The following is an 11643-nucleotide window of genomic DNA, read 5'->3' on the forward strand; positions in this document are numbered from 1 at the left end:
ATGGAATTAAGGGGCAATTGAGAGGGTAATTTTTGGGAAAAATTGGGCCGAGCTGCAAGTTGGGCTTTGAAGCCCAAAACGCGAAGGACTAAGTAAGAAGGCCGTGAAGGTTACTCCGGCCCAGGAGAGCAATATTACTCCGGCCCAGGAGGAGCGTAGTTACTCCGGCTGAGAGAAGTAAATATTACTTCGGCTCAGGGATGTAAAGCTACTCCGGTACGGGGTGGCTTCTAGTTAAACCGATCTCCAAGATAGTCCGGTTATAAGTTGTTCCGGTCAAGATCGGTCGGAATGTTATTACTTGGTAGGGCGGTTTAAATGCACCACGGTTCGTGTATGGGAGAACCAATATATGGTGTGGCAAGAAGAACCGAACTACGGTTAGTATGGCCTATTCTACGGTTCGGCATAGCCAATGCTATTTCGGTCATGAGGTAGTTCGGCCGAAGAGAAAACCATCCCACTTGGTTTAAGCAGTGGGGGAGGGTGTAAAAGGATAAGCATTATCCTTTGGAGTATGAATCCTAGAAGGACTCTGCATGGAGAAATACAAGTCCTACCAGGATTGTGCCACGGGAAACTTATAAAAGCCTACAAGCATCACCTTGGAGGGGGTAATTGAACACAATCTTTCTGAGAACTTAGAGCTTTGTCTATTTGTCAAGTTTTCTGACTTAGGCATCGGAGAGGTTTCCGGCACACACCCGCCGGCTAGCTCACGTTTGTGTTTTCAGGTAACAAAGCGACGTCGTACGGAGGAGCGTGGACTTGGTCAACAGGATTATACGAGGAGAATTATTTCCTCCCCGTACAGTCACAAAACATCATTAAATAGGAACATGATTACGCAATGTTTTAGACCCACATGATAATTTTTGCATCAATCGCTCAAAAATTTAGAAGCAAGACCTTGACTCGAGATAAATTCATGCTTACGCATGCATTCATCCCTAAATAAGCGACAAAGGAAGAACTTTCTGCTTCAATTTTTCTGGAACTCCTCATAGAAGATGTTTAATAGTTGTGAAATAACTATAACAACATATTTTAAATTCAAATTGAAAAACACTTAAAAGAAAAATTTTCATTTTCAAGTAATGTGTTGTAATTTTTTTTTTAATTTTTAATTGGCGAAAGTCAATTATTAGCTGTTAAATTAACTGATATGAAGTTAGCATTTTCATTCTTTACAAATCAATAAGTGCTTATCTATCTAATTCAACCCATAATCTCTCCTAAAAATTAAATTCTTAGAAAAATCATGATGCCCAGCATAATTGGTTAGTGTTGCAACCTTTGCCGAGAAATGGGAGCAGACGTACCAATACGCTGACTCGCGCCAATCTCCCCCACATTACCCTGACTTAAATGTATCAAAAAGATGATCAAAAATTAAGAAAATGTTTGGGACCCCACAAAGGAGGACTCTCACGATCCTTATTGATGTGTTAATCATTGATGTGTTGGAATTTTTTTTTCCTATCTCTGACAACGATATGAATGGTTCAGATCATTTTGGGATTGTGGGGGTCTCTATCATTACTGATCAAATTATCATAGGTAAGTTATGACATTTATTTAGGAGTTAATGATCATAAATATCATAATTAAATTTTTTTCAATCATAATTTAAAAAAAAAAAATCATAAACAAATACCATATAAGATATAACTAATGACTTTTTAGATTATAATCAAAATAATATTACCCAATATGAAAATGAGTCATAACTAACATCACAATATGTATAAGTCATAACCAAGTTATAACTGACATATCAAGTTATAACTAACATCGCAATATGTCATAACAAAAAACTACAAATGCCATAACTTGGACATATGATACACACTCTAAAGAGGGTGTGTATAGAATTTCCCTTAAAAATATCCCAAATAATAATAATAATATCGGTAAATTACAAATATAACTCATGAGATTTGTTTAAAATACAGATTGCTCCATGTGAATATAAAAATTACAAATACTCTCATGTTAGAAATTTTCACTTTAGCAAAAATTAACCGAAAAAGTAATTTTCTAAAAACTACAACAATAAAATTACATTAATTACTAATTAAAATATATTTTTGATATTATTAAGAATTATTAATTAATTTGATAATTTATTATTTCAATTACAAAACATTTCAAATATAAAATATTTACACCCTAGTGTACTCTCCACCATACAGATTTTTAAAATTTGACACGCATCTCGTGTATTATAAGATAGATATGTGCAATTCTTAAAGTCAACCAATCATCAAATTTATTCAAGATAAATATGATTCCCAATAATACTATACAAATAAAATAAAATAAAAAAAATCTTTTATATAGAATGATGGATGTGTCTTGTTGTGGACCAATTGTTTAAAAATAAATAAACTTTTGGGATTCATAATTTTAAATTGTGATGAATGTTGCTGTTATATCATGTTAAATAAGATTATTTTATAAAAATTATGTTGGCATATTATTTGTATATTATTACCTATCAAAAAAATATATTTTTAAGTTTAAAATTTAAAATTTAAGAATTAAATTCTTTCTTTTTGTGGCCCACACTCTAAAGCTACATCAATGTATTCAATTTTTGAAAAAATTCTGAATATTTTGTTAAGTACATAGCATTGGTGATATTATTTTGCTCAGAATTCTTTAGAATCGACAAAGGCATTCATTTTAAAATAAGAAATTATTTGGGATGTGGGTTAGTTTTTTGAATTTTTGGTTATTTTAACTTGAAGCTAAAATGCTTTGGACTTTTTTGGCTTTTTTACTTTTGTGAGAAAAAAAAAATGATTATAATTTGGATACGATATTTTGGAGTGTTTTGAAAAGATGGCTAAAAACTGACTTTTTAAACCTTTTTTTATTATTTTTCTGTGACAGCTGATATGATCCAAAATGAGTTAAAAACTGGATTTTGACTTTTAACCCATGTTCCCAAAATAGGCCTTTGTCTTATTAACCTTTTAGCTCAAAAATCTTATGCCAAACATGGCCCAGGTGATAAGAGGGTGATTATTCAATGGGGTGTTTTGAGAAGATGGTTAAAAGTTACTTTTTATTTTTTTATTTTTTTTTGACTTTTTTGTGAGAGAGGAAAGTGGATTAAAAGCTGGGAGGCTTTTAACCCACTTTCCAAAATAGGCCAATATTTCCAGAGTATGAGCACGTGATGCTCCATAGGATTTTGATTAGTAGAGAGTGGTAGAGACCCACGATTTACGTTGGGGATAGAAGAATAACATGGGGATTAAGTAATTAGTGATTGACTTGGACTATAACTACGTGGTATTTCGGGATTATTAAATAATTTCTCGTGATAAGATATGTAAGTTTCCAAAGTATTCAATGTGGAAAAATCTTATATTGCATATTCCTTAAAATGTGTGTATCATACGTTCTAATTGTGAAAATTTGCTATTTTGGTTGCAAACTATGAGAATTTGTGATGGTTAGGATTGGAGTAGCCTTTATAGTGCTTTTAGAACTTGGAAGGATGAATATTGAGAAAATTACACAACATTGTAACTTTTCAAAAAAAAAAAAAAAAAAAACCGTCAATTTGATATATATTAATAATAAAATTTATAAATTTTTTCATAAATTTATATATATTTTTTGTATTGATATCCCTGACATGCAATAATCCCACGAATATAAAAAAATATTTTAAACCTCTAAATTGTAAGCTTTAGAAGAGCTCTAACCTGTGGGTCTCATTGTGTAATTTGATGTTTTGGCCTTTATTTTTTTTTTTTTAAGGTCTCTTATTAGAGCTCTTAATTATCACTGCACGATTATATTCACTGAAAATTTTTACCACTTATGCGATTATTCATGTGACACGCCCAGTTTCAGTTATGATTTTTCAGGCGACTCCTTTCATTTCTTTGTCTTTTGTTGTTCTTGGTTTTGAATATGCAGTACTACTCTGCACGATGTCGAATGATAACCAAGCCAACGAGAATGCAAAAGCCGAAAAGAAACGCAATTGGATAATTTCGATTAACAATACGCTAGCTACAATGAAAAAGCCGTCGAAGTTGAGTATATATAGAGTTCCGAACAAACTTTTAAAACTCAAGGAAGATGCCTATACACCTAGTATTGTGTCCATCGGACCTTTTCATCATAACAACAAAGCGATGCAAGCTTTTGAAGAGCACAAACGGCGGTACATGCTACATCTTTTTATGAGAATATCTGGAGCTGAAAAAGTCAAATCTACCCTCCAGGGTTGTGCCACTGCCATACTAGAATTGCAAGAAGAAGCTCGAAGATGCTATTCAGAAAAAATAGGCTTGGACGAGTACGAGTTAGCTGAAATATTGCTAGTTGATGGCTGCTGCTTCTTACTCGAACTGTTTTTGAGATATTCAGATATTGAGAACCACGAGGAGGACAAAGTTGAGGACCCCCTTATCAATAATGCTCGGAACTATTGCAACTCTTCATCATGATTTGGCATTACTTGAGAACCAGATTCCATTTTCTGTTCTGGAGACTCTGTTCGACATTATAAAAGACAATGTGCCACAACCATTACGATCCTCATTTATTGAGCATAATGTGGCCACTTTAGCACTACTCTTTTTCAAATCGGCTTTGGGTTTGAGCGACAAAGCAATTCAAAGTAAATCCTCGAAACTCTCTGGTAAGCATTTACTTGATATCTTGCACAATTTTTACCTCCACGCGTCTCTCAAAAGGCGTAAAATTTTGCACCAATCTCACCTCCCCATATCTGACAAAACCCGCCATGATGATGATGATCGTCAACGCTTGCTAATAAATGGATTCGAAAATTGTGCTACACAACTTTTGAAGATAGGAATTCAATTTCAAGGCAAAACTGACACCACCCCAGAAGAAAATTTCCTAGACATAGAGTTCACAACTGAAGTTGTTAAAATGCCACTGTTAGAGATACGCGAAGCTACAGAATCAATCTTCCGAAATCTGATTGCTTTTGAGCAATGCAGCATTGACACCTCACATTGCATTGCATCGTATATCTTCCTTATGAGGAGCCTCCTTAATTCCTCGCATGATGCTGAAATTCTTCATCACAGAAAGATCATAGGATATGATTTGAGTGGGGGTGGGGGTCGCAATCATGAAGATGTTTCAACTCTCTTCAAATCTATGTGCGATGGAGTTGTTTTGAAGGACTTTTGTTTTTTCAATTTGTGTACCAGTGTTAACAAGTACTCTAGGTCTTGGTTGGACTGGCGCAGGCTTAGAGCGATAGTGAAGGTGAAGTCGCGTGAATATATGATAGCATTGCCACGTGATTATTTCACCAATCCATGGACTACCATATCTGTCATTGCTGCAATTGTGCTTCTCGGCTTCACTGCCCTGCAAACATATTACGCTGTCCGATCTTATTATCCTCACTAATTTCAAATTCATTCATGGAAAGCCATTGACAATGATATGGGAAGACAGGATTTTGACAGCCAATAATGCTAAGATTACTATCTCTTCTTAGCATTATTGTTTTGACGACGGATCGATTTGGCAAGGTGCAGTTAAATTTAAAATATGTTTTCGGTTGTTTTAATCAATAATGTGATTTATATTTTTAATTTTTTTTGGAAGTGTACTTTTCGCTACTTGGACTTTGTAAGGTGTGTTCAAAGTATTCAACAATTTAATAAGATTTTTAAATAAAGTATTTTTCTTAATAATGCATGTGTGTGTGTATGAAGGAATAAATTTGAGAAGAGGGTATTGGTTCATAATATATTAAATATTTTGGTTCATATAATATATTATAATATGAGAAATGTTAGGGTTCATGAATTTTTTTTCATGAAAATGATCATGAAAGATTTGTGACCCTTAGATTACCTTGATTAGTGTGTGGTGCTTTATTTTATGTGTAATCTAAAGGTCACAAATCTTTCATGATCATTTTTATGAAAAACTTTTCATGATACCTAGTATTGCTATAATATAAGCAAAAACGTTGTAAGATTTTTGAGTTTGAAACTTTTAACACAAATTTTTTAATTTTTTGAATTTATAAAATACATAAATACACATGGCATTCAATCATTGGTCATTATAGTTTAAATCTAATTAATAATTAATTATTTGGTTCATATGTTTATCATCATCAAATCACTTCAATTTAGAAATTAAATCATTTTTTGAATCTATACTTATGTGTGTCAATTTCCGACCACACTGCCAAATCAGTACTTAGCTGGAGAGCACTGACAGAATAGATAAAGCCCGAACGACCTACAACAGAAAGAAGAGATTCCGGTGGTGGTTCGTCCACCCGGGGGCACTCCGACGATCAAGTCAGTTATCTCTCAAAGATATCAAAAGTGCTTAACTTCACTATTCAAAATATAAATTGCATACTGTAGACACCCCATTTTTGACCGACCTTAAGACTCAGACGTCACCGATTGAGCGCTTGGTGATGTTGCATAATGTGCTCGTTCAGAAGTTTCAGAGTCGCGGCCGTGAGCCCTGCCTCTGGATTTCCGAACCCTCTTCTGTGCCTTGTCTCGGTTTGCGAACCAGACTCGATTTTCTCGGTTTCTTTTCCTGAGGGGAGGGAGAGGTCCCGTAGACCATCTCTCAGTGGCCGTGGGCTACATTTTGTGGCCGCAGGCCATTTTGCCCATTTCGGAGTCCGGTTTCTGATTTTTCGGGACCGTTGGCCGTGTGCCTCGGTTCGGGACCGCCTAACCATCTCCGTTTGTTCTGATTTTTGGCATACTTCCTTTCTACTCCCTTTTGAGGGACACTGGGATCTGAGAGACCCACTCCGTGCCCGAATGCCACTTTCGGTGCTTAATAGGCAATTTTCGGGACCCCGAACTGCGTATTTTGGTCCCCGAGCATTCGTTTTGCATCGGTTTTTGTTCATTTTTGGCAGGTACCTCTGTTTTATCACCAGGAAGGCCGTAGAAGGGTGGGAGGCCAGCAATTGTTTCAACAACCAGTTTTTGCTCCTCCGGTGCCCTCCGACGCCCGTTTTTCTCACTTCCGAGCTGATGTTGAACAACCTGGAGCCACTTTCTTGAACTTTGAACCACATACTCGTGATGTACACACATGGGAGGACCCTAAAAGTTGGTGGCCGGCCACTAATTCCATTTGACCCTTTTGAACTCCTCCTTTCGAGCCAATGTTGAACACCCTTAGGCCACTTTCTTGAACTTTGAACCACATACTTGTGATGTACACACATGGGAGGACCCTAAAAGTTGGTGGCCGGCCACTAATGTCACCTGACCCTTTTGACCCCCTCCTAAAAATGGCTTGTTGTCCCTCCTGTTTTATAATTGCCAATTTTTGAACCATAGGGTTGTGTTGTACACACATGGGAGGACCCTAAAAAGTGGTGGCCGGCCATTAATTCAACTTGACCCTTTTGACCCCTAGCCGGCCGGCTAGGGGTGGTGGCCGGCCGGCCACCTTCAAGTCCAAAATCCAGCCGGCCATGATCCTCACAAATCACACTTTACAGCTGTATAGCTTTATCCCCCAGAAAATATTTGTATCCGGGGGATATTTTTTGGGGGAAAACTTACCTCCTTTTCCCCCATCTTTTCCCCACCTTTACACCCTCTTTTTGTTCCATATAACCAGCTACAAGCCTTTGTATTAGGGGTTAGAAAAAATTGTCTTCAAGTCTTGCATCCAAATCTCCCTCTATCTCTCTCATTTTCTCAAAAACATCCAAGTTCTACACCTCATTTCTTCATCACCACCAAGCACCACCACCACCACTCCATTTCCAGCAGCAAGGAGGGTTTCTCAGAGGCTAAAGGTGCTGCAACTTGGTCCAAGAAGCAACCAAAGAGTGGTCTACAAGGGTGAGTTGCCATTTTTCCCTTTTTTTGAGCTTTTTTTTGCAACATTTCTTAACCATATATGCTTTTTGCTTTGAGCTCCGGCCATAACTAAAAGTGGCATTCTTTTGAGCTCTTTTTCATTTTTTATTAAGGGCTCAACCTTGTTTGAGCCCCCCATCTTGCACTTGCTTCAATGTCTTCCTTAAATGCTATTTTCTTGCATGCTTTGGCAGCCTATTATGCTTCGGTTTTTGGCCTTTTTACAGTACTAAAAATAGTCTTATTTTGGTCAATTCTTCATGTTTTATTAAGGGCCTTTCATGGTTTGGGACATCCATATGCTACTTCATGTTATATCCCTCCTTGGTCCCCTTTTCTTGCATGCTTTGGCAGCCCATTATACTTTCATTTTTGGGCGTTTTACAGAACTAAAAATAGGCTTATTTTAAGCCCCTCTTCAACATTGAAGAAGGGCTCAACACTGTTTGGGACCTCCATGCTACACTTGCCTTTATATTCCCACTTTGGTCCCCATTTTTGCATGCTTTGGAAGCCTATTATGCTTCGGTTTTTGGCCTTTTTACAGTACTAAAAATAGTCTTATTTTGGCCCATTCTTAATATTTCATTAAGGGTCTTTGGCCATTTGTGGAATATTTTGTATACTTTGTGTTATAGCCTCTTTTGAGCCTCATTTTGCATCGCATTTCTAGCATATTTGTATACTGTTTTGGGGTTTTTACAGTTCTGTAAATATGCATATTTTTGGTCCCTCTTCAATGTTTTAGAAGGGAATTTTTCAGTTTGGGCTTTGCATATACCACTTGCCTCTTTGGCCACCTTTTGGCCCTTTTTCTTGCATAAGAGCTTGGCCATATCTATGTTTGTTTTTAGGGTTTTTACAGTTCTGTAAAGTGGCTTATTTTTGGCCCCTCTTCAATGTTGTTTAAGGGCCCTAACCTATTTGGAGTTAGCAGCTGTGAGTTGCTTCATAATCTCATGTTTAGGGCCATTTTTGCATGCCATTGTTGCCCTATCCTTACTTGCTGTTTGGCCATGATTTGTACTGGTAAAATGCTTATTTTGGGGCTGCCTTGCTTCTGTCTTTTCATTCCATGTACCAATTATGCATGCTTTGTATAGCTGTGGTTCATTCTATACGCCAAATTTGCATTTCGGGAGAAATTCCATGCATCGGGTGTGTTTTCGCCTCATTTCGGGGCTGTTTTCCCCCACATTTCAATGCTTAAATTCCATTAGCATGTTTGCATATCATTTCCATGCCATTGCATTGCGTATGCCATTGCCTCGGTTTGCGTGCCCGTGTGCACGCATTTCGAGGCACTTCATTTTCATCCATAGGCCTCTTATGTGAGTGTGGCTGAGGCTCTCTCATGTTAGTATAAGTCCATGTTGCATTCTATATGCCATTTCCATGCCATTGCATTGCATATGCCATTGCCTCGGTTTGCGTGCCCGTGTGCACGCATTTCAAGGCACTTCATTTTCATCCATCGGCCTCTTATGTGAGTGTGGCTGAGGCTCTCTCATGTTAGTGTAAGCCCATATCGCATTTCCATATCATTTGCATTGCGTATGTCATTTTCTTGGTTTGCGTGCCCGTGTGCACGCACTTCGAGGCATCTCATTTTCATAGCATTGTGCATACTAGGTTGTATCTTAGATCGCATTCATGCATTTCCTTGGTTTGCGTGCCCGTGTGCACGCACTTCGAGGCATCTCATTTTCACAGCATAGTGCATACTAGGTTGTATCTTAGAACGCATTCATGCATTTTCTCGGTTTGCGTGCCCGTGTGCACGCACTTCGAGGCATCTCATTTTCATAGCATTGTGCATACTAGGTTGTATCTTAGATCGCATTCATGCATTTCCTTGGTTTGCGTGCCCGTGTGCACGCACTTCGAGGCATCTCATTTTCATAGAACAGTGCATACTAGGTTGTATCTTAGATCGCATTCATGCATTTTCTCGGTTTGCGTGTCCGTGTGCACGCACTTCGATGCATCTCATTTTCATAGCATTGTGCATACTAGGTTGTATCTTAGATCGCATTCATGCATTTCCTTGGTTTGCGTGCCCGTGTGCACACACTTCGAGGCATCTCATTTTCATAGCATTGTGCATGCTAGGCTGTATCTTAGTTGCATTCATGCATGTCATGCATATTGCATTGTGTTCGGAATAGGAGTTAGCCCGGGCACGGGAAACGAGGTGCGTTTCGTACTCCGAGTGACGGAACGTGTCTCAATTCCCTAGTCACCGACACTCCGGATCATCCATGATGGAGTTAGGTTCTTGTTGTGTTTATATGTGCATTCATCCCATATTAAATTGTGCAATTCAACTCCTTGGCCATCATGCCTCGATATGCGTGATTGGTGGCACGAGGATCGAGGCATGCATATATTTGTGAAAATACATTGCTATGCCCCTTTCCTGCTCTCTGTTGCAGCAAAATGAAGAATCAGCAACTTTTCGGGACTTGGCACGCTTTTCAAGAATAACTGCTAAACAGAGGCTAATTGGGGCATCCCGGTGGATTTCCGCGCAAGACAACCCGGACATGCATCATCCATCAGAAGCAAGGCAGTCCCTGGCTTGCATGCCAGTTTTATTTATTTTCTTAGTTGATTTGTTAATTAATTAGGAATTTGTATATTATTCGGACTGTAATATTTGGACTGTAATATTCTTTTATTCAGGACTGTATATTTATTCGGACCCTCTGCGCGAGGGCATAACTGTAATAAGTGTGCGTGTGTGTGTTGTATGTCTTCCAACCCCACGTCTTTCTCCCTTTTATTTATCCGCTTATGATGTTTAGATTAGGGCATATTTCAATTAGCATACAGTATGACAGCATGTTTGCATCATTCATCTGTTTTGCATGCACCGGGCTCGGCGCATCATACTAACTGCATTTGTATTTCAAATCCAAATTGAATACATGTTAGTTGTAACATTTCATATGCCATGTTTAGAATAGCCGAGCCTGCTATAGTTTGCATTTTTGCATGTGTTGCATTAGACATTTCTGTATACTTAGGATCATGCATGATTTCTAATGTAGTTTCTGTTTTGGCTCGGAGTACTCGGTGAGTTTTTATGCTTTAGCATCCTTGCATGCGTGTGAGTGACTGCCATGAATAGCATGCTTACCATGAGGCTAATTGCTTATGTGATATATCTGCCTGAATGCCTGTGGGTGAAGGTTGGGTTGTTTGGATTGGAACAAATCATTGACTGCGAGTTTTAAGCCCACTAGATAGTGGCAAAACCATCTTCTCTAAACCCACCCGAGGGTGGCAAAATCTGCATTTTAAGCCTACTTGCGAGTAGCAAACCACCTTTCAAAAACAAACATGAAATATTTTGTTCCAATTCAGGCGACTCAGTCTATACTTGTATGTTGTGCGCATCACATAGTAATCTAGGCTAATAACCGGAATAAGAATGCATAATGTTTTCAAAAATAGATATCATGGTTAGTAGAGGCCGATCTTTGATCAGGCGAGTGGGGGTGCTCACGAAGTGACCTTCCCCAATCGTACCCAAGTTCCCGAGCCGAGGCAACTTTGGTGATGACGGACACGTGGCCTTTGGCACCGAGTCAGGGTTTCCTAAATTTCCCAAAATAAAATATTTAGGTGGCGACTCTGTATCTGGCAAAGCAGTCCAGGTTTGGCACTTCTTTCAAAAATCTGTTTTCTCAAAACGATTTGCCGGATTTGGACTCTTTGGTTCAGACTTAGAACCGTGACTACAAATCGAGTCCGAGCTGTA

The 11643-nt window shown here is 38.2% G+C and overlaps 1 pseudogene; it reads left to right on the forward strand.

Moving 5' to 3' along the window:
- Positions 1-3931: 3931 nt before the first annotated feature.
- Positions 3932-5660, forward strand: LOC114300787 (UPF0481 protein At3g47200-like; annotated as a pseudogene).
- The last annotated feature ends 5983 nt before the right edge of the window (positions 5661-11643 follow it).

Source organism: Camellia sinensis, chromosome 10 (genome assembly GCF_055761805.1).
Source record: "Camellia sinensis isolate YWXY chromosome 10, ASM5576180v1, whole genome shotgun sequence".
NCBI classification, from domain to species: Eukaryota; Viridiplantae; Streptophyta; class Magnoliopsida; order Ericales; family Theaceae; genus Camellia; species Camellia sinensis.